The sequence below is a fragment of the Oryctolagus cuniculus genome, chromosome 18 (assembly GCF_051225735.1).
Source record: "Oryctolagus cuniculus isolate XC-2025 breed Fujian yellow rabbit chromosome 18, ASM5122573v1, whole genome shotgun sequence".
Classification (NCBI taxonomy): Eukaryota; Metazoa; Chordata; class Mammalia; order Lagomorpha; family Leporidae; genus Oryctolagus; species Oryctolagus cuniculus.
Genome location: NC_142884.1, coordinates 63,256,972 through 63,280,898, shown reverse-complemented (window position 1 = coordinate 63,280,898; position 23,927 = coordinate 63,256,972). Strand labels below are relative to the sequence as shown.

General features: G+C 46.3%; 1 long non-coding RNA gene across 2 annotated transcripts in view; it reads right to left on the bottom strand.

The window, feature by feature from the left end:
• The window catches only part of LOC149120999 (uncharacterized), a 127,404-nt gene that overhangs the window by 4,376 nt on the left and 99,101 nt on the right, over positions 1-23,927 (bottom strand). The window contains exon 4 of one of the 2 annotated variants that reach the window (XR_016225357.1): positions 3,989-4,221. The exons of the other annotated variant lie outside the window; for it this stretch is intronic. This is a non-coding gene — a long non-coding RNA (uncharacterized LOC149120999). Of the gene's footprint in view, positions 1-3,988; positions 4,222-23,927 lie in introns of those variants that run through there. 2 annotated transcript variants of the gene reach the window in all.

Here is a 23,927-nt window from a genome sequence, read left to right as displayed (position 1 = left end):
TCACTGAAAGCAACATAAGCTAGAAAACAATGTAACATCTCTGAAATAGTGCCTGGAGGAGCAGGTTTTCGCTCAGTGGTTGAGTCATCTGCAACCCACATGGGGCACCGAGGTTTAATCCCTACCTCTGGCTCCTAACTCCAGCTTCCCGGCAATGTGGACTCCTATCACCCATGCTGGAGATGCAGACTGAATTCTCAGCTCTCAGCTTGAGGCCCAGCCACCCCCATTGCTGCAGGTCCATCTAGGGGATGAGCCAGCACACGGAAGCTCTTACTGTTTCTTTGTCTCTGTCTCTCTGCTTTTCAAATACTAAAAATAATAATAAATAAAATACAGATATGAGCATTTGACACAGCGGTTAAGATACCACTTGGGGCTGGCACCGCAGTTCACTAGGCTAATCCTCTGCCTGCGGCACCGGTACACCAGGTTCTAGTCCTGGTTGGGGCACCGGATTCTGTCCCGGTTGCCCCTCATCCAATCCAGCTCTCTGCTGTGCCAGGGAGTGCAGTGGAGGATGGCCCAGGTACTTGGGCCCTGCACCCGCATGGGAGACCAGGAAAAGCACCTGGCTCCTGGCTTCGGATCGGCACAGCGCACCGGCCACAGCAGCCATTTTGGGGGTGAACCAATAGAAAAGAAAAAACTTTCTCTCTCACTCTCTAACTCTGCCTGTCAAAGATAAATAAATAAATAAATAACTCTTTACCAAAAAAAATACAGAATATACATTTGTTTCATTTCACATGCTTAAGATCCATAAGAGATACATGATATTTGAGGGAATAAAAGAAGTCTTAATCAATTAAAAGATATTTAAGCATGCTCTCTGACTAAACTGGAATTAAATGAGAAATCAAAAACAGAAAGACCTCTGAAAAATCTCAAAATATTTAGAAATTAAACACATACTTCAATATAATCCACAGGTAAAGGATACATTGAACAGAAGTTATAAAGTATTCTGAACTGGGTAGAAAATGATAAAACAGCAGACTGAAATTTGCACCTGTCTTTCTGTACTGTGCTTCTCAGAACTGAAAACTCTCCCAAGACAATTCTCCTAAACTACATTTAGGAAACTAACTCAGGGTGATAGGCCTAAGAGGCAATGCTAATTTCAACCTTGAGTTGAAATCTGCACGTGGCATTGAAACAAGAACACAGTGGCATTATGCCCTCCCAACTCAGACCCACGGTTTAAAAAAGAGGAAGTTGTTCTTTTTATGATCTTTTGTGTGTTTTTTTCTAGCTATGCCTCTATTTGTCCTTTCTCAAAATTAAGAGAAAATCATCACAGAATTATAGTAGCTAAACAAGTACCCAACCCTGACTGATTTCTAGATAAACTTGTCATTCCTATCACGGAAACAGGTTTCAAGGAATTAATAAGTTATAATAAAAATCCAAAGCTTGAAATGGGGCAATTTAACTGTCTTTAATGATAGTGAACAGTAAATACATGAGCAGAAATATAAAATATTAACTTCAAAGTGAAATACAGAAAGGTTCAGAAAGTACTAGTAGCCTAAAGGAATACAGGAGAGAGTTTAACAGGCTATAAAGCTCACGAGAGAGCATGACAGGAATCTAACACTCCACACAGTCCAAGTCCATCTCGTATTTGTTTCACTCACTGAAAAATCCCCTGTAGTCTGGACAGCCACAGTCCGAGGCTTCAGCAGTGAGAATGTAATTAAGATATGCTAATGTTGTACAACAGAACAGGAAGACCCGGGGTGAGGGTGGAAAATGCGTTCCGTGTCACTCAGGTGAGTAACACGTGAACATGGGAAGGGGTTGAGGAACGACCCACGTCTTGAGAAAAACGCTCCTATTGTTAGAGAAGCCATAAATCAGAGCACGCGGTGGCAGTTTCCATTAATGGAGACATCTTATAGACCTTGTCCTAATCTGCGAGCCAAGAACGAGAACGCCTATTTCAGGGAAATTCTGTGAGCAAACTTCAGGGAAATCAGCAAATCCGGTGCAGACGGCAGTTCCAAACCGAAACTTCAGAGTGGGTCTAAAAATGCTATCACATTTCAGTGCAAAAGCACCGACTTCAAAGTCAGAAATCCAGCCTCCAATTCTGGCGCTGCCACTTTATAAGGTGTGAGAACTTGGACCAGTTTCTTGCTCGTTCAAAGTCTCATATTTTTTTAATCAAGCAAATAGGGCCATCAGCCTCCCAGGGTTGTTGTAAAGATTTGCTCACGTACAGAAAGAATTAAACCCAGTGCTGTGCATTTAGTAAGAGCTAACTAAATAGTACCAATTATGACAAATAATGAGGAACACCTTCCCTGTGGGGCTAGAAAACACTGGCTAGAACTGGAAAGCAAGTATTTTTTTAAATGTTTAGAATTTCCTCATTTATTTATTTTCATCTACTTGAACGACAAAGAGATAAAGAGAGAGAGATCTTCCAATCACTGGTTCACTCCTAAAATGCCAAAAACAACTAAGGCCGGGCCAGGCCAAGCTAAGGGCCTGGGGCTCTGTCTGGGTTTCCCCTGTGGGTGACCAAGGCCCAAGCACCTGAGCCATCCTCTGCTGCCTTGAAGACGGCGTCAGCTGGAAGGGGGGTCTGAAGCAGAGTACTGAGGACCCAGGTCAGCACTGTGATATGGGAGGTGGGCATCCCCAGTGGCCGCTTAACCTGCTCCACCATGACGCCTGCCCCAGCTTACTCTTGTAAGGTGAAGCCTCATGGGAAAATGTAATTTATAAAAACAATTTAGTGAGTAATGCCAATTTAGTGAGTAATGACACTGTGCAGTCTTTGTCCAAAGACAGTCACCATTAATTCCTTCTCTTTGGGGCCAGCACTGTGGCACAGCGGGTTAAGCCATGGCCTGAAGCACCAGCATCCCATATGGACACTGGCTCAAGTCCCAGCAGCTCCACTTTTGATCCAGCTCCCTGCTAAGATGCTTGGGAAAGCAGCAGAGAATGGCCTAAGTCTCTAGGCCCCTGCACCCACATAGGAGACCCAGAAGAAGCTCCTGCCTCCTGGATTCAACCTGGTACAGCCCTGGCCATTGTGGCCATCTGGGGGGTAAACAGTAGATGGAAAGTCTGTCTCTCCTCTCTCTTCCCTCCCTCTCCCTCCTCCCCCCCTCCCCCTCCCTCTCCCTCCTCCTCCCACTCCCCCTCCCCCTCCCTCCTCCTCCTCCTCCCCATCTCTCTCCCCCTTTCAAATAAATAAATAATAAATCTTTTTTTAAAAAATTTTATTTCTTCTTGTATGAGCGTGTCACTCTCTCCTTCAAGAAGTGGAGCTCTCTCACTCTTCCAATGAAAATGAAAATTAAAAAAAATAAATTTTAAAAGGGGGCAGAACTTTGGGACATCAATTAAGATGGGACACTCACGTGACATGTCGAGCTGCCTGGCTCAAGCCTTGGCTCCATTTCCGATTCTCTGCTAATGCACATCCTGGGAGCCAGCAGATGAGGGCTCGAGTAATTTGCTCTCCACCACCCATGTATGAGACCTAGACTGAGTTCCTGGCTCCTGGCCTTGGTCTGCCTTAACCCTGGCTGTTGCAGATATCTGAGGAGATGAAAGACATCTCTCCCTCTTTCCCCCTCACCCTCTCTTTCAAATAAAATGAAAATAAATAAAATTAAAAGAAGTGGACTCCACTTCCTTTCCCTTGAACTTGGGTTGGCCATTGGACTTGAATGGAAGCAGCACCACGCCACATCTAACCTTAGCCTTGAAGGAGCTTTCTCTCTTGAACACGTCTGCAATGTAAGATTCACCTGAGACTGGAAGGCCCGGGCTAGCTGCTTGGAAAAGGACTCATGCAAAGGCCTGAAAGCAGGAGCCAGCTGAGTGCAGGTCTCTTGGAGCTTCCTGCCCAGCCACGTTGTCAACTGAATGCAACCACCCAGCTAAATCCAACCAATCCTCAAAATCATGAGAGAAGAGTCTTTTTGTAAGCCTTGGGCAATAGGTAACTGAATTATAGTCTAAACCTGCCAACAATCAACTGTATTTATCCGAAGCTTAAGATCTTCCAAAGCGGCTGAGCACACTGTCTTTCCTCTCTCGCTAGGCTATGGCTGGCGCAGGTGCACTGGGAGCTGTGATTCCAGGAACACTTCTTTTGCAGGACAACCTTGGTTTCACTGCTTGGAGACGACATGAAGGGGCCCAGCAAGGAAAAGCAGCCAGAACACCTCTGGTAAAGAAGTAATTCTTTCTCACCTACAGATCAAAGAATGTGTTATTAAAAATATACACATACCACACTTTTCCTGACAGAACCCATAGAAAAACAACTTGCAATTTACGTCCTACTTTCGGGAAACTTGGATTTATGACCAAAAGCCACTTTGCTAATATTTTTTCTCTCCCAACATCAAACTGATATTTAAGACACAACCATAATCAGCCTTTTCAAATTCATATCCTGAAGGCGACGTGATTTATGGCGTAAGAACATGTTGGACTCAGGATTTTTACCCCCGTTTGTGAATAATAAATTAATTACTCTCACTCGTGGCTAATGCAGTGATGCCGGAGAAGGACTCTGAGAACCCAAGGTCATTCCACAGTCACCAAGTCTTTGAGAGCTAGGCTTTCCCCTTTGTGATGCGTCTTCTCTCCTTGAACAAAACCTTTCTTAGGCCTTGTTTTCATCTTCAACTGACTTTGGCACTGAAATAAGTTTTCCACCTCTTCTTACACACTTTCCCTCCAATCCATTTCCCACTCAGCTATAGCAAGAGATGGTATGAAGACTAATTCTGGCTACAAAAGCCTTTCAGGTATTTAATAATGTGAACTCACATTGATTAATTAGGTGAAAAGATTTCTTTGATTTGTTGACGGTGACTTTGGCCTTAATAGCCCTCAATGAAGTCACCGCCATTTTCACTTGCTACAGTTTCAAGACAGTTATTTACCGGTTAATTCCTTTTACTCCACCATTTATCTTCATAAAATAAAATAAGTTCAAAGTAAAATAAATTCTGAAGAATCATTTTTATTAGCCAGGCCAGGAAGACTTAGCTTCTGATCTCACCAAGGCCTGTTTTCACATCCAAAGTCACATTCGTTTATCCATACATCACCCTAAAACATTGAAAGAAACAGGTGTGGTTTTTAAAAGACAATAAATAAAAAATTAAAAGAAGTTCCCTTGAACTTGGGTTGGCCATTGGACTTAGATTAAAATGATACCAAAAACAAACAAAAAATTAATAGAAACTTTCCTAATTAAAGAATTATTTAATGAGGCTGGCGCCGCGGCTCACTAGGCTAATCCTCTGCTTGAGGTGCCGGCACCCTGGGTTCTAGTCCCAGTTGGGGCGCCGGATTCTGTCCTGGTTGCCCCTCTTCCAGGCCAGCTCTCTGCTGTGGCCCGGGAGGGCAGTGGAGGATGGCCCAAGTGCTTGGGCCCTGCACCTCACATCGGAGACCAGGAGGAAGCACCTGGCACCTGGCTTCAGATCTGCGCAGTGCGCTGGCTGTAGCGGCCATTTGGTGGGTGAACCAATGGAAGGAAGACCTTTCTGTCTCTTTCTCTCACTGTCTAACTCTGCCTGTCAATAAAAAAAAGAATATTTAATGAAAGCCAATTCTGTGCCAATCACATCTCAAGCTGTGGGGACATAAGGATCCCAGCCCTTAGGGTGTTCAGGGGTTGACAGAGCAGATTCTGAACAACAAGGTCCACAACACCTCCCAGGAATGCAGGCAACAGCAATGCAGTATGTGCCAATGGGCGCAGGAGTGAAGGAACGCCTTGTACAGACGAGGCTGGACCGGAAAGGGAGGAGGCAGAACAGAAACCCAGAAGCATCCCCGTCCTCAGGAATTCTTAAGGATGAGTATAATGAGCAGGTCTTAGAAGGCAAACTGTGTTAGTTCCCTACAAGGTGCTGTTACAACCTAATACCAGCTGGGTGGTTTCCAGTAACAGAAATTGATTCTCTCAGTTCTACAGCCTAAAGTCCAGATGAAGATGTCAGTAGGACTGGTTCCTGCCAGAGGCTCTGAGCGAGAGATGTCTGGTGCTTGCTAGCAATCCTTGGCATCCCTTGTAGCCACTTCGTTCCTCTCTCTCCTTCACTGCTACATGGTCTTCTAATAAGGACACCAGATTTGGGGCCACTGTAATCCAGTATGATCTCATTCTGATGAATTACATCTGCAAAGACACTATTTCCAACTCAGGTAATACCTGGAGGTTGAGGAACACTGTTAATTCTGGTATGGAAGCCATGCTGAGCGGCTCAGATACATGAAGCCCTGTGTTCTAAACGTCAGTGGTCACAAATCATACTCCTTAAGTTTTGTCCTGTCTGTAAGCCACCTACTCTTCTGTTTTAGTTCATCAGATGTTTAATTTTCACTAGGTCAGTTCTCTCCTTTTTTTTTTTTATTTCAAGAGGAAGCATCATATAGCTACTATGAATGGAAAATATTGCTGGCAATAATTTTTTCCAAGACTTATTTATTTGGAAGAGCAACAGAGAGAAAGAGAGATGGAAAAGGAGAGAAAATGAGGGAGTTGGAGAGAGAAAAAGGGAGAGATCTTCCATCTACTGATTCACCATCGAAAAGGCTGCAACATCTAGGGCTGGGTTAGACAGAAGCCAGGAGCCAGGAGCTCCATATGGGTCTCCGGTGTGGATTGCAGGGGCCCTGGTACATGCATCATCATTCGACACCTCAGGCACCTTAGCAGGGAACTGGATTGGAAGCTGAGCAGTCAGGACTCCAACTGATGCACCAATATGGGATGCCTGCATTGCAAGCAGAGGCCTTACCCACCAGACCACTGTGACGGCCCCACATTGGTTGTGATTATAAAATATTGGTGCAGGTGATCACTGACATCATAAAAAAGAGTCAGTTGTTAAATCAACAACAGGAGTCACTGTGCACTTGCTCCATATGTAGGACCTCTTTCTTTAAAGAGTTGTACTATGAGAATTAACGCTAAAACTTGTCTTCAAACAGTACTTTATACTTTGTGTGTCTGTGTGTGTACAAACTGTTGAAATCTTTATTTAGTATAGAACTGATCTTCTGTATATAAAGATAATTAAAAATGAATCTTAATGAAGAATGGGATGGGAGAGGGAGTAGGAAATGGAAGAGTTTGGGGGTTGGAGGGTGGGTATGGGGCGGGGGGAGAACTGCTATATTCCAAAAGCTGTACCTATAAAATTTATATTTATTAAATAAAAGCTTTCTAAAAAAAGATACTGATATACATAACAGAAACAAACTGATATGGTTTGAGTCTGTCCCCCCGGTTCATGTCAGGTGGGACCTCGGGAAGTATCAGGATTGGATGAGCCCATGAGGGTGGAGCCGGGATCAGCGGCTTTACAAGCAAGAGCTGAGTCAGCAAACCTGCTCTGTCTCACAAGGTGCTGCTCTCCATCACGTTCTGACTCAGCAAGAAAGCCCTCAGGAGACACCAAGCAGCAGCCAGTGCCATGTTCTCGGACTTCCAGAACCGTGAACCGAATTAACTTCTACAGCAACTGAAGACCACACATGCCAGGTAGGATTAAGGAGTATTTCCTTCTCCAGACTGGAACCGTCAAGGCCAGGATAGTGAAGTCTCTGCAGTAATTCATCTACATGACAGAGATTCCCAGGACCTGGAGGGGGCAGCCAGGAGAAAGCGGAAAGTCTCTGAACCAGTGCCACAGCCTTGCCCCACGGGAGGCACGGCCCAGACTTGAGGAGGGGCGAGAAGCTCCCCTCACGCCAGCGGCTCTGACCCGTTTACATGGCACTTCTCAGTACCTGCTAAAACCCTCTCCTCTCCTACCACTTTGCTTTTCCCGTCAGGAAAATGCAGCTTTAATCCAGGGGAGAGCTGCCTGCACCTAGAGTGATTCCACTGGGTAAGAGAACCAGCGGCAGCGTGTGATCCACCTTCTTATCTCCGCCTTTCTAAACCTGACTTAAACATGTTCTAGCTGCCGCACCATCGTTTTTCAGAAACTCCTCTGGCCTCCTGGTTGTTAATCAGTTTTCTTCTTCTGTAACACCTGTCACTTCTCACGGACTTCTGAAGCCTTCTGTTTGGTGCCTGTGAAAAGCTGAGGAGCAAGATTTTATTTTCCCTTCTGGGTTTTCTCCTCTGCAGTCGAAGACATCAAGGAGAGGTGAAGTTTGTGTTTTTTACGAGGCTCCTTTCTCCCTGTGTCGCCAGCACCGCTGATGGTCTGGTTACAAAGTGAGGATGTGTGATGTTTTCTAAAAACACGTAATTGTGAGATCAACCAAGACCTGAGAGAAGAGCCCAGAGTGAACATCAAGTGGCACTGCCCATCGCAACTCTGGAAGCTTCTTTCCCCGGCGGTTTCCTTCATCAGTGCATAAACACAACTAACTGTCATTATTCACAGGCAAGCTCTCAATCCTCACGAGTTAGCAGATCCCCCTCCCCTTGTGAACACTCACATGTGTGTACACACACACACACACACACCGTCTCTCAAGTTCAACACTCGGGACTGCCTGAGGGCTTCCTCTAGCCACAGGACCATAGACTGGAAGTCCTTGAGGAGTTAAATCCTTGGGGAGCAGCCTCCAATCGACGCCCAGCGAAATGGAGTGGGGAGAGCGCCCAGCTTCCTTGCCCCTCAGCAGGGACAACTCTGAACACGCCCTGTGCTCCCGGTATCTCCAAGGTCCCTCGCAGGTCTGAGCCCCAGCTGCCCTCAAGTCACCCTGACTAATGCATCTTCCCTCCCAGTCTCACTTCCCCATTCCGTTCCTGGACCTTCACCGAATCGCTTTCCAAACTCCTTACACTTGATGTGGAGGACCGCTGGGCACAAGATGGGTTTAAAAGCACTGTCACCACATTGGAGATGGCAGCAAACGAATGAAGTTGCAAAATCTAGTTAACTACTCTGTCCCCGGACAACGCTAATAACTTTGCTTTTTCATTGTCTTCTAGGCAAGAGGAAGAAGGCTGGAGGTGGGGAAGTAAAGGAGAACATCTACTTTCACGCACCACGTACATGAAACTGTGTTCACCGGAGTTCAGTCCAGAAGGCAGAGTCCATGCCAGCTACTGTAACAGGAGATATTTTATAGAAAGAACTAGGCATAAAGGGGCTGGAAAAGCCAAACAGACAAAGAGAGGAACAAGGCAATGCAGAGATTTGCAACAGAAACACAGGAAATAATACCCACTTCCTCAAAAAGTACAATGCAGAGTTCTACAGTCCAGCAGTCCTATTCCTATGTCCACACAAAAACATTTACATGAGTTGCCATGGTAGCATGCTTCCTAACAGCCCCCAAATGTAAGCAACCCCTCAGGTGGCAAATGGGCAGACAAAAAAGAGTGATGGTTCTATATAGTGGAATACCACGCAGCCCTAAAATGAAGTACTGACACACACAACAACACAAGTGAACCTGGAAGACATTCCACCTTGTGAAAGAAGCCAGTCCCAAAAGGCCATGTGTTGTACAACCCCATTAATACAAAATGTGCACAAAGTATGTTGTACAACCCCATTAATACAAAATGTGCACAAAGTAACTGCTGGTTGCCTGCGCCTACCAGAGTGTCTGCCTAGGGGCAGGGGATGATGAAAATGCCCTAGAATCTGAGAGCAATGATGTCTGCACATGTCTGTAAGAATATGTAACACCACTGAATTGTACATTTTCAAAGGGGGAATCTTACAGTATTTGAATTCTGTTTCAATAAGGAGGGAGGGGGAATGAAAAAGAAAGAGAAAGGAGATGCAATCATCCCTTGGGTAAGAGGGACAAAGGGGTGAGGAGCATGAGCAGAAACCGCAGCAGAAGGGACTGTGGGGTGGAAACTGGAACGAGGCAGGAGACAGAGCCACTGCTGGGCCCCCAGTCTGAATTTGATGGAAACAGGAAGACACACCCTGGCTTCTCCCTTTTCCTTCCCATCAGCCTCTGCCATTGGCCAAACATAGCTGGAAACTAGCTAACGTGAGAAGCTGAGAAACACAGTTTGCAGGTGTTTTGCCCTGCAATACAGAGAAGAGCAGGGAAGAGCATGGCAGGGGATCTGAGACAAACAGGCAGAAGATTTGCACAGACCCCCATCTCTTCAACATAAAACTAGTGAACACAACTCAGAACACAGGATGGCACGTAGCACACGCCCTCAGTGACCGCTCTTCTAGAGATAACGAAGGAATCGGAAGATGGCTAGAATAGTTACTTTAGTAGTTGTTACAACATTAAAATGGAAAAGCAAGTGTCACTTGAAGCCAGGGGACCCTCTCATCTGGCTTTCTAGTCTATAGACGTCACGGAGCACCCTAAGAACACAAGGCGGAAGTGACAACCGTGCTCTCAAGCAGATCACTAGGGAAACAGAAGTTCATGGAAGGGGGGAAAATTAACCAGACCCAGGTGACTATAAATCAACACTTAGGAATGGTAGCAGAACGGGAGGTGTTTGTTTAATATGTAAACTTAAATTATGCCTTCCTCCCAAATACCCCAAAGAGCTTTTGAAGATTAGTTGGCTGGCTGATTGATTTGAAAGGCAGAGCAACAGAGAGAAGAGGAGGAGAGATGCAGAGAAATTTTCCTCTACTGGTTCACTTGCCAAATGGCTACAATAGCCAGGCCTGGGCCAGGCTGAAGCCGGGAGCCTGGCATTCCATCTAGGACTCCTTCATGGGTGGCAGGGGCCCAAGTACTTGGGTCGTCTTTTGCTGCTTTATCAGGTGCATTAGCAGGAGCTAGAGCAGAAGTAGAGCAGCCAGAGCTCAAACTGGTGCTCTGGTATGGCATGCCACCCTCACAGGCGGTGGCTCAACCCGCTACGTCACACCACCAGCCCCTCAAGGAGCTTTTGAAGCAGGAAGGGCAGCCTATGGAAGGGTGCCACAGCATCCCATTCTCACTGAATTTCTATCTATCTAAACAGCTTCTCCTCAGGACACGCTGCGCTAGTCTTTTTTTTTTTTTTTTGATTTTATTTATTTGAAAGACAGAGTTACAGAGAGAGGTAGAGACAGAGAAAGAGATCTTCCATTCGCTGGTTCACTCCCCAGATGGCCACAACAGCCGGAGCTGCGCAGATCCAAAGTGAGGAGCGAAGAGCTTTCTCCAGGTCTCCCACGTGGGTGCAGGGGCCCAAGCACTTGGGCCATCTTCTACTTCTTTCCAGGCCATAGCAGAGAGCTGGATGAGAAATGGAGATCTGCCTTGCGGCACCGGCACACCTGATTCTAGTCCCAGTCGGGGCGCCGGATTCTGTCCCGGTTGCCCCTCTTCCAGGCCAGCTCTCTGCTGTGGCCAGGGAGTGCAGTGGAGGATGGCCCAGGTGCTTGGGCCCTGCACCCCATGGGAGACCAGGATAAGTACCTGGCTCCTGCTATTGGATCAGCGCGGTGCGCCGGCTGCAGCGTGCTGGCCGCGGGGGCCATTGGAGGGTGAACCAATGGCAAAAAGGAAGACCTTTCTTTCTCTCTCTCTCTCTCTCTCACTGTCCACTCTGTCAAAAAAAAAAAAAAAAAAAGAAAAGAAAAGAAATGGAGAGCCAGGACTAGAACCAGCGCCCATATGGGATGCTGGTGCTTCAGGCCAGGGCTTTCACCTGCTGCGCCACAGTCTTAAACCACCTTCTTAAACCACCCTGTCCCTCCCCCAGGTAGAATCACTGTTCACATTGGCATCTAAGAGGGAACACCCACCTTCACACAGGGTAGGACTTGTAGCTTACATTCCCCAATGCAAACAGCTAGGGAGATACAAGGTACATTTACACTGACTCAAGTTTCTATAAATCCTCTAGGATGGGACTGGTGCTGTGGCGTAGCAGGTAAAGCCGCCGCCTGCAGTGCCAGCATCCTATATGGACACCAGTTCGAGTCCCGGCTGCTCCTCTTCCAATCTAGCTCTCTGCTATGGCCTGGGAAAGCAGAAAAAGATGGCCCAAGTCCTTTGGCCCCTGCACCCTCGGGGGAGACCCGGAGAAAGATCCTGGCTCCTGGCTTTGGATTGGCACAGCTCTGGCCATTGCAGCCATCTGGGGAGTGAACCAGCGGATGGAAGACCTCTCTCTCTCTCTCTCTCTCTCTCTCTCTCTCTCTGCCTCTCCTTCTCTGTGTGATTCTGACTTTCAAGAAAATAAACAAATCTTTAAAGAAAAATCCTACAGGATTTTTAAAATTCCCAAGCGGCTAGGACTCCAAACCAAATGCTGGCACTTAGTTGCCAGTCGTTACTCTGACCCCTGGGAGCTGCTGCATCTTGCTGTTCACTTCATCCCTAGAAATAGCGTGGGAAGAAAATCGACCCTTACAGACATTAATATGAACCGAGCCAGGATTCCTGCTGACTAGACGAATGCCTTTCATCTAGGGTATATGTCATACCTTGAAGAAATCCTAAAACAGAATTATTAAAGATGTCTTTCTTAAAAAAAAAAAAAAGGCATGAGGTTCTTTTCTCCTTTATATAAGCAAGTGAATCACAAAAGCAGATTTCCTCTTTTTGCTTAAGGCCAAAACAATGTCAAATAAAATAAAGCAAAAGATAAACACATACCTCTCTCCATTTCCACCTTTCCTCTTGGATCATTTTCAATATTAACACAGCTCGGGAGGTGAGGGGTCCACAGTCAGGAAGGGGCAATGGAGAGATTTTAGCAAAAAAGCAAATGGGACTACTAACCTGTGGCAAGCAAACGCCAATGTTCCCAAAGAAAAAATATTTCAAAGCAAATCTATAAACAACAAGCACCATAAAGTGAGGCTTCTCAACAGTACGCTAAAATAGACCATATATCAAAGTAAGACACAAAGACAAAACTTCTTGCTTCTCAAAATGTGGTTATGAAAACTAGCATCATTTGTTTTTGGATCTTGTCAGCAGTGGACACCTAATGACTACAAAATGGTTTTCCCTCTTTCCAGAACTCCCAAGAAAAGCTATCAACACTTGATGCGAAATGTATGTGGGGGCCAGCATTGTGGCACAGGGGGTTAAGCCACTACCTGCGATGCTGGTATCCCCATATGGGCACCATTTCAGGTCTTAGCTGTACCACTTCCAATCCAACTCCCTGATAACACACCTGGGAAAGCAGCAGAAGATAGCCCAAGTGCTTGGGTCCTTGCCACCTATGGGGAAAATCCACATGAATTTCCTGGCTCCTGGTTTGCAGCCATTTGGAGAGTGAATCAGCAGAGGGAAGATTCTCATTCTCTCTCTCTCTCTCTCTCTCTCTCTCTCTCTCTGTAACTCTACATTTCAAATAAATAAAATATATATTTAAAAAGTAAATAAATGTGTCGCTCCCCCTCATCGCGGAGGAACGACACAGGACCCTGCACTGTTCTTTTGTCTGCTCAGCCCTCCCCGGGTTTGCTGCTGGTTCTTCCCAGGTTGGCTACCGACCCTTCTACCTCCGTGGAAGGGCGGTTCCCCCTGCCACTTTCCCCACTTCCGCGGGGGAGCGGCACACCGCTGGCCGGCTCTCTCGGGGGCTGCTCAGATGTTCCTTCAGATAGATGTTCCTGGTGCATGTTGTCTCTCTCCTCCTTTATAGTCCTCTTCCACCAATCCCAACTCTGCTACCCACACGCCGAGTACGCTGCTCTCCTCCAATCAGGAGCAAGATCAGCTCCTGCAGCTCAGTCAATCAAATTGGCGAGAGGCAGCTGTGTAGAAGCTGTTTACTCCCTTCTCAGCGCCATATTGTGGGAGAGCAGATGCATAGAATAAGTCTTTTTTTTTTTTTTTTTTGACAGGCAGAGTGGACAGTGAGAGAGAGAGACAGAGAGAGAAAGGTCTTCCTTTGCCGTTGGTTCACCCTCCAATGGCCGCCGCTGCAGCCGGCGCACCGCGCTGATCCTGGCAGGAGCCAGGAGCCAGGTGCTTTTCCTGGTCTCCCATGGGGTGCAGGGCCCAAGCACCTGGGCCATCCTCCACTGCACTCCCTGGCCATAGCAGAGAGCTGGCCTGGAAGAGGGGCAACCGGGACAGAATCCGGCGCCCCAACCGGGACTAGAACCCGGTGTGCCGGCACCACAAGGTGGAGGATTAGCCTATTGAGCCACGGCGCCGGCTAGAATAAGTCTTAATTCCAGTAACTTAGTCTAGTCCGAGTTGCTCCCCACATAAATGCATGTAAATCAGCAATTTATACTAATATAACAAAACACAGTAACTAGCAACAAATATATTAAGCTATGTTACTATTTCAACTATCTTAAAACATAGCAAAGCACTACTAAACATAAAATTTCCCCCAAAGTAACTTCTTATGCTTCCTTTATTGAAGACTAGTTCATTTCATTTTCACATTGTTATTGAAATAATTAACCAGTCAAATTAGAAATTCCAAAGGGTTGCAGTATTATCTCTTCATTACTTACACCTAAAAAAAAAAAAAAAAAGTAATAATCTCATTCACACCCAAGAACATGTGAAACACGAGTGCAGAAGGAATGGTCCACTTTTCTAAGGGTATCTGCACCTGTCTAGCATGGAAAGTGAACCATGGGAATGTGCAGATGAAGACGTGCACAGGGGAAGCGAGCATGCTGGCCAGAACAGCTGTGAAATGACTAAATATCAAGCTAGCCTGGATTCCTATAAAGACACAGTAGCAAGTCATTTTGCATAATCTTTTCTGATAGCATGATAGAAATAGGCAGTACAGTTCTGTACTGGGGTTATCACTGATTCTGAATGACAAACATATGATCCGGGTCCACAGCTGCCTCTGAGCCAATCTCACTCCCCTCCCACCACAGATAGGTCCAGTCTTGTGGCTTGGCGCAGTCTGTTCCCCCTGCCTAAGTAGCTTTTCCCTGCATGGCTCTCTCTCACCACCTTCAAGTCTTGGCCCCAAGATCACATTCTGAATGAGACCTGGGCGACCCCCTGATTTCAAATTGCAAGCACACACACTCTACCCCACCTCCCGCTCTCCTTCCCTGCTTTCGTTTTATTTCCTGCAGCTCTCATTTATTTGGCATTCCCTCTATTGAATTGTCGCTCCCCCTCTTCGTGGAGGAACGACACAGGACCCTGCGTTGTTCTTTCGTCTGCTCGGCCCTCCCCGGGTTTGCTGCTGGTTCTTCCCGGGTTAGCTACTATCCCTTCCACCTCCGTGGAAGGGCAGTTCCCCCTGGCCACATTCCCCACTTCCGCAGGGGAGCGGCACACCGCCGACCGGCTCTTCTCGGGGGCTGCACAGGTGTTCCTTCAGCTAGATGTTCCCCTTAGATGTTCCTCTTAGATGTTCCTGGTGCATGCCGTCTCTCTCCTCCTTTATAGTCCTCCTCTGCCAATCCCAACTCGGCTGCCCACATGCCGAGTACGCTGCTCTCCTCCAATCAGGAGCAAGTCCTACAGTTTATTGGTTGAACTGGAGGCAGCTGCGTAGAAGCTGTTTTCTTCTCTCCCAGCGCCATATTGTGGGAGAGCAGATGCATAGAATAAGTCCTAATTCCAGTAACTTAGTCCAGTCCGGATTGCTCCCCACAGATCCCCCTTTCTTTTTATTTTTTTTTTTGGCGTTGATACGCGCCTGTCTTCGGTGTCCCGTGGCACACACTCTGCTCTACTTGCTAGAGTTGCCACAGGTTCTTACAAGTCCTATCAATCAGGCAAACCGAATCCGGGTCCTCTCTTCGCCATGTTGTGAGGAGGTTTTTAGGCGTTGATGCGTGCCTGTGTTCGGTGCCCTGCAGCGCATGCTCTGCTCAGCCTGCAGGGGCTTACAAGCCCTAACAATCAGGCAAACCGAATCCAAGCCTTCTCATTGCCGTATTGTGGGGGAAACCTTACTGATGTTAATTCGTGCCTGTCTTCGGTGACCTGCGGCGCATAAGCTGCTAGCCACCTGCAGGTGCTCATCGCCTCACTTAATCAGGCAGACCGAATCCAAGCTCTCACATTGCAGTGTTGTAGGGAGGCCTTTCTATTTCTCTATCTCCGGGCATTCCTATTTCTCCCATTTTACTTCTATCTACCAGCATTCCTATTTCTGTCATTTTACTTCTAAACTTCTGTTTCTCTTATCCCTGCGGCTTTCCGGCGGCGCTCGCCCCGAGGCTGCTTCTCGGCACCTCGCCCCGCGGCAGCTTCACGGCTCTGCGCGGCTTCCCGGCGCCTCGCCCCGCCAGCAGGTTCCCGGCTCTGCGCGCACGCTCCGCGGTCTCCACGCACTTCGCGCCCGCACCACGGCCTCGCGCCAGCCCCGCGTTCCCTATCTATTCACGCCCCGTGCTCTCTCTGCACGCGGCGGCTTCCGTGAATGTTTCCGCCACCACCGGCATTCAGTCCAAGTTCCCCGGACTAACCTGGCGAATTTCAACCTGGCGGCCCACGTCTCTGCCTCTGGTTCCAGATCTTCGCCTCTTGCTCCCCGGGGTGACTTGAAGAATTCCAAGGTGGCTTATATCTACGCCTCGGCCTGCACTCGCGGCTTCATCCTCCCTAACATTTTTCTCTACCCGGTGTGTTTCCTTAAGTTTTCTTCCAACAATATTCCTCTCATTTCTCCTGGCTTCTCCCCACAGTCCGTATCCGAGTCCAAGCCTCCTCCAGGTTTCACTTTCGCTTTCAGTCTCCTAGCTTCCCCGCCATAGTCCGCATCCAAGTCTATGAAAGCTTTCACTTTCGCTTTCGACCTTAGAGATTTCTCCCAGCTTCCCCCCGTTTCTTCCCTCCTAAGTTTTTTATCCGTCCTAAGTTTCCTATCCGAGTCACGGCACCATTATGTCGCTCCCCCTCTTCGTGGAGGAACGACACTAAACCCTGCCTAGGCTTCATATCCGAGTCACGGCACCATTATGTCGCTCCCCCTCTTCGTGGAGGAACGACACAGGACCCTGCGTTGTTCTTTCGTCTGCTCGGCCCTCCCCGGGTTTGCTGCTGGTTCTTCCCGGGTTAGCTACTATCCCTTCCACCTCCGTGGAAGGGCAGTTCCCCCTGGCCACATTCCCCACTTCCGCAGGGGAGCGGCACACCGCCGACCGGCTCTTCTCGGGGGCTGCACAGGTGTTCCTTCAGCTAGATGTTCCCCTTAGATGTTCCTCTTAGATGTTCCTGGTGCATGCCGTCTCTCTCCTCCTTTATAGTCCTCCTCTGCCAATCCCAACTCGGCTGCCCACATGCCGAGTACGCTGCTCTCCTCCAATCAGGAGCAAGTCCTACAGTTTATTGGTTGAACTGGAGGCAGCTGCGTAGAAGCTGTTTTCTTCTCTCCCAGCGCCATATTGTGGGAGAGCAGATGCATAGAATAAGTCCTAATTCCAGTAACTTAGTCCAGTCCGGATTGCTCCCCACATTGAATAACTGATTTTTTCCTTTTTTTATTTAATGAATGCATTTTTACATAGATACAACTTTAGGAATACAGTGGTTCTTTCCCCATTCCCCCACCCTGCTCCCGTCTCACCTCCCATTCCCTCTCCCATCTCCTTCTTCATTATGGATCATTTTTAGTACGACTTTATATATAGAGGACCAACTCTATGCTAATCATAGACTTCAACAATTTGCCCCCACACCCACATACAACATATAGAGTACAGTGTGGGGAGAGAATTTGCAGTCAATTCTCATATTGCAATTCAATAGGGACAGAGGTCCTACCTGGGGAGCAAGTGCGCAGTGACTACACTACTGTTGTTCCTTTAACAATTAACACTCTTTTTTATGATGTCAGTGATCATCCGAGGCTCTTGTCATGGGCTGAATAACTGATTGGTAAGTGTGTTGAATCACTGGTTTTCTGTCTTCTCTTCCTATTACTGTGTAAGCTCCGTTAGCTATTTCCAGCATGCAGAACAGTGCCTGGCACATAGTGGGCATTCAATAAATATTTGTTGAGTGAATAATGGTCGTTATACCTCCTGAAATCATTCACACTGTGGGCACAGAACTGAGGTGCGGTTGTTTTACGTTTCTGTTGTATGCATATCACAACTTACCGATCGAATCTGTTGTTGGTGGACATTGGGTCTTTCCAGTTTGTATTCTATTTTTGTTATGCTCTCTAGAGGAACACTACAATGCACATTCATCTGTGTCAATCATGTTGCACATAGGCGGGAGTCTCTCAAAGGCTGACACCTGAGAGGGAGTTTGGAAAGCGACTGAGTACACAAATCCCAGCGCCCCTAGTGGTACCCACTGCCTGGGCTCCCAGCCTTGCACAAGAATGCACTCTCCTCCGTGTTGAGTCCCTGATGCTATTTCATTGTGGTTTTGCCTTCTGTTTCTCTAGGTATTAGTGAGATCATGCATTCACTGGCCTTTCCATCTTTGTGAAATGCCAATTTAAGACATTTTCTCCGATGTTGGTTGAGTGGTCTTATCTCAGGTTGATTCTTAAGGTGTATAAGTTAGGGTCCGGCAGGAAAATTGAAACTGTACAAGCTATCTTAAATAGCTGGGATTTAAAACAGGGAATGGTTACACCATTATTGGAAGGATGAGTGAGCAAAAAATGTTGGAAAGGTGGGGTGAAAATTCTAAGGCAATCTAGATATTGATAACATCAAGATGCACTTCTGTCGCCAGAGCAGAGGAAACAAAAAGGAAGAGATCTTGGTGCTGGTGCTTAGTCCTCTGGGGCATCAGTCCATAACTGGAGTTGGTGGGTGAACAACTCATCCAGAGGTAAGGGAGAGAAGGTGGTGCAGCCATGTGCCTCATGCCAGCTGTCAAGGAGACATAGGGCTGCATAGCCACAGGTACCTGCCAACCAGTGGCATAAAACTGAGCCTGAGGATACAGATGAAGGCCCCATGCTACTCGTCCACATATTTAAGCTATTAAATAGCATGTTACCAAATCACATCTTGGGGCCAGCACTGTGGCATAGTAGGCTAAGTCTTCACCTGCGGCACCAGCATCCTATACGGGCACCAGTTTGAGTCCTGGCTGCTCTACTTCCCGATTCAGCTCCCTGCCGATGGCCTGGGAAAGCGGTGGAAGATGGCCCACGTTCTTGTACTCTTGCACCCACTTGGGAGACCCAGCAGAAGCTCCTGGTTCCTGGCTTCAGATCGGCCCAGCTCTGGCCACTGCAGCCATTTGGAAAGTGAACCAGCACGTGGAAGATCTTGCTCTCTCCCTGTCTCTCCCCCTCTCTCTTTGTATCTGTGCCTCTCAAATAAATACATAAATATTTTTCTAAAAATCACATCTTACCCAATACATCTTCACAATGTCCTGGAAAGCCAGGGTTGAACTTAGATGAATGGTACTGTGCTATGGCCAACAAGGCAAATATGAAAATTACATGATCGACTCCTGCCAAATAAATAGTCTCAAAATTCGTATACCAATTTGACAGAGTAATGCTATGTTGCTTGCATCTTTTTTTGAATTTCATTTCTCTTGTAATATATTCATATTGTATTTAACAGAAATGTTGGTCTACAATGAATTTAAAATAAAAAATAAAAGAATTTCACCAGTGTTAGTTTAAGAAACCCTGATGTAGACGTCTTGATTCCTCAGATCTCCCAGCCAGAATGTAGGAGCAGGAGGGGGAGCTGTACGCTAATCTCAGACTCCTGGCCGTGGTCTTCTCCATTAGGAGGGTCAAGAGCATATATGTGGGGCTGATGCTGTGGCATAGCAGGTTAAAGCCCTGGCCTGAAGTGCCAGCATCCCATATAGGTGCCAGTTCTAGTCCCGCCTGCTCCTCTTCCGATCCAGCTCTCTGCTATGGCCTGGGAAAGCAGTGGAAGATAGCCTAAGTCCTTGGGCCCCTGCACCTGCGTGGGAGACCAGGAAGAAGCTCTTGGTTCCTAGCTTCAGATCAGCGTAGCTCCGGCGGTTGAGGCCAGTTGGGGAGTGAACCAACAGAAGAAAGACCTCTCTCTCTGTCTCTACCGCTCTCTGTGTAACTGTGACTTTCAAATAAATAAATAAATCTTTCAAAAAATAAATAAATAAAGTTAATTAGGTATCTCAAATGTGAACTCTTGGATCCATGTCTTTCAGTGATATTCCTATCTCGTATGTTTTAACGTAAGGTCAAATACAGAGTAGAGGTTGGTTAAAGGTCTCAGGACTATTAATGAGATAGTTGTTTCAATGCATCTCATTGTGTGCTAAACCTCTGCCAAAGGGATAATCTCTTCTGCATCCCATTAAACCCAGAATCTGAGAAAGTGAGGATACAGAATTTCCCAAGCAGAGCTCAGGTTTCTAAACAAGTGGTGGACTACCTGGTATATATTCTAACTCCAGAAAAGTGTGCTCTTTCAATCAAGAGAAAGGAAGATTTTCTATATATGTGGTCACTACAGGCTAAAAAGCATCTCAGGATATTCCTGGGAATGGCAGGATTCTGTGGAATATGGATTCCAAGCTTTTGCATAAAGCTTTAAACGGTCCTGACAGACACACTGTGCTGGACAGGGTAACTGCAAAAGTTGTTCCAAAGAAGTAAGGAGCTTTTAACAGAAGCTCTCATTCACACTTTCTGAGCAAGCTATTCGTAGAAAGATCCTCTTCAAATCAGTTGCAGGTTAAATGGAAGGGATCTTACCAGGTGCTATTGAGCATGACTACCTCAGTAAAATTAGGATTAAACTTCTACCTCCTAAATCCTCACAGGTGAACTCAAAAGACATGCCTATTATCCCTGTAAGCCAATCAGAGACCTTAAGTACCTTTTCAAAAACAAAAAGATAAGTAAAGCTATTGCTTTCATCACATCAAGACATACTGTACTTGCCTCTTTTGATTCTCTCTGGGAACTGTTATTAACAAGAAAACTCCTTAACAGTTTCTTCTATTATAATTCTCTATGCTCAAGCTAAATGGTTTTATAATCTACATAAGGGTAGCCTATAACCACCCACTATCTGGGAGTCTGTAAGATATGTTCTTTCCATCTTAAGGGGCAATCCACTTGTAATTGGTTTTGTTCCAGTTTTGCTTATGCTAATTAACAAACATATATGTTTCAGAACTCAACTTCTGGGACTAACTGAACATGCAGGGGATAAAGCCATTGGTGGTGACTGAAAATTCTTCAGCTCATGAAACAAATTTGTGGGGCCAACTCCGTGGCGCAGTGAGTTAATCCTCTGCCTGCGGTGCCAGCATCCCATGTGGAGGCCGGTTCTAGTCCCGGCTGTCCCTCTTCCAATCCAGCTCTCTGTTATGACCTGGGAAAGCAGTGGAGGATGGCCCAATTGCTTGAACCCCTGCACCCGCATGGGAAACTGGGAGGAAGCACCTGGCTCCTGGCTTCAGATTAGTGCAGCTCTGGCCATTGCGGTCATCTGGGGAGTGAACCAACGGAAGCAAGACCTTTCTCTCTGTCTCTCCCTCTCACTGTCTGTAACTCTACCTCTCAAATAAATAAAATCTTTATAAAAAAAAAAAAAGACAAAAACAAATTTTTTAGATGAGATACAGAGACTTCCAGACCAGGACAGGCAGGGCCTGAGCCACGCCCCCTCATAAGCAGGAAGCAGCTATAGAAGATACGATGATTCTACACCCTTCAGCACCCCTTAAGATTGAGGTCTGGAATCTCTCTAAGGGGGAATGATATAGGCAGGCATATATTATAAAATCAATTAGGTTTGTGAGCTGGAAACCATGCCCTCAACCATGCCCCTGTGTGATCTCATGCCCCTATCTGACCCCACCTGTATACCCACCTGCCAATCAGACTACGTAACCACTCTCCCTTTGGAAGTAAATAAAAGGCCTGAAACCCAGTGGGCCCTTCCCTTGTTACCCCTTGTTGCCCTGCAGGTGCATGGCCTTCGGGACACTCGCTCTCTGATTTCCTGTCTGCATGCTTGCTTCAAGTGGCACCGGCTGCTCTCTGCCTGGTATGGACCCAACTTAGCTTCTAGACTTCTCTTTCTCCCCTAAAAAAAGCCCAAACTTTCCTGCATATTTCTCTCACTGAATAAAAAGCTTTAAAACTTAAAAAATGTATGGTTTATTCTGGAATCTACAGTTGATTCAACTGTAGAAAAACCAATTAATATGATTTACCATATTTGTAGGTTCAAAGAGAAAAATCATCTGATCACTTCCATAGATGCCAGGAGAGCATTTTATAAAATTTGCCATACCATTAGGAAATACTCTTAGCAAACTGAGGCCAGAGGGAAGTTCCTTAAGTTGGTAAAGGGCTTCTTGGAAAAGCAACTCTCAGACTGAAGGGGGCAACTTGGCTGCCTCACATTTGAGATTCACAGGACACAAGGACACACCCAGCACTACTTTTACTCAACAATCTTTTGAAGGTTCTGGCCAGCCCAGTGAAGAAAAATAAGAAATAGAAGATATCAGGACTGGGTGATGGGAAAGAAAACTGTCACTATTTACAGATGCTGTCATTACACAGAAAACACAAAGAAATCTACAGGTAATTTATTGGAATTAATAAGTGAGTTTAGAAAGGTAGTTGAATATGAAATCAATATACAAAAATCAATTGCATTTCTACATGCCAGCAACAAACGTTTAGAAAATAAATATAAAAAGATGCTTAGAACAGCAAAAAGATATGAAGCCTTGTGAAAAAAATGTCTAACAAAAAAGACACAAGAGGGGCCGGCATCCGGCACAGTGGCTAAGCTGCCGCCTGGGACATCTGCATCCCACGTTGGAGTCTCTGGTTTGAGACTCAGTTGCTCCACTTCTGATCCAGCATCCTGATAATGCACACACATGGGGGCAGCAGAGGGAGGGTGAAATACTTGTGTTCCTGTTAACCATGTCGGATATGCAGTTAGAGTCTGGGCTCCTGGGTTGGACCCGGCACAGTCCTAGCTGTTGTATGCATCTGAGGAATGAACTAGCAGATGGAGAACGTGTGTGTGGTGTGTTGGGGGAGTGCGAGATGCATGTGTCTGCCTTTCAAATAAAATGAAAATAAATATTTTAAAATAGACAAGACTTGTGGACAGAAGTATAAAATCTTATTATTGAGAGAAGACCCAACTAAATGGCAGGATGGGGCAACAAGCCATCGTCATGGATCACAAGATTCAGTGTTGTAAAGATGTCAACTGTCCTCTGACTTAGGCTCAACGCAATTCTGTTCAGAATCTCTACAGGATTTAGTGTTCTTTTGTGAAATTTGATAAGCTACTTATAACTTATACACGGTTATGCCAGAGATCAAGAGTAACCTCAGGGTTTTGTTTTTTGGTTTTTTTTTTTTTTTTTTTTTTTTTTTTTTTTGACAGGCAGAGTTAGACAGTGAGAGAGAGAGACAGAGAAGAGAGGTCTTCTGTCCGTTAGTTCACCCCCTCAAATGGCCGCTACAGCTGGAGTTATGCCGATCCGAAGCCAGGAGCCAGGTGCTTCCTCCTGGTTTCCCACGCGGGTGCAGGGCCCAAGCACTTGGGCCATCCTCCGCTGCCTTCCCAGGCCACAGCAGAGAGCTGGACTGGAAGAGGAACAACCAGGACAGAATCCGGCGCCCTGACCAGGACTAGAACCCGGTGTGCTGGCGCCGCAGGTGGAGGATTAGCCTAGTGAGCCGCAGCGCCGGCGACCTCAGTATTCTTGACAGAAAAAAAGCTTGGGAAGCTGATTGCCATGGCCAAGACTTACAAATCTTAGTAACTGAGACGCTTTGGTGGTGTTACAGGCATTAAGCAATGGGAGAACACATGCAACCCATACACACAAAACTTCAGAAAGTGTTCGGAAAGACTCATGTATCTACAGGTCTGGGTTTGTTAACATTTTGTGCAAGATTTTTGCATTCATTTTCATTACAATATTACTCAGTAATTTTTTCCTCATTATCTATGTCAAGTTTTAGTATCAATGATATGGTAATCTTTTTTTATACTCTAGAATATGTTTGGTATTGGTTGAACTCTGTAATTAATACACAATTACTCTTAGGTGTTTAATTAATGCTATAACTAGTACTCAAATAGTATTTTACACTTTGTGTTTCT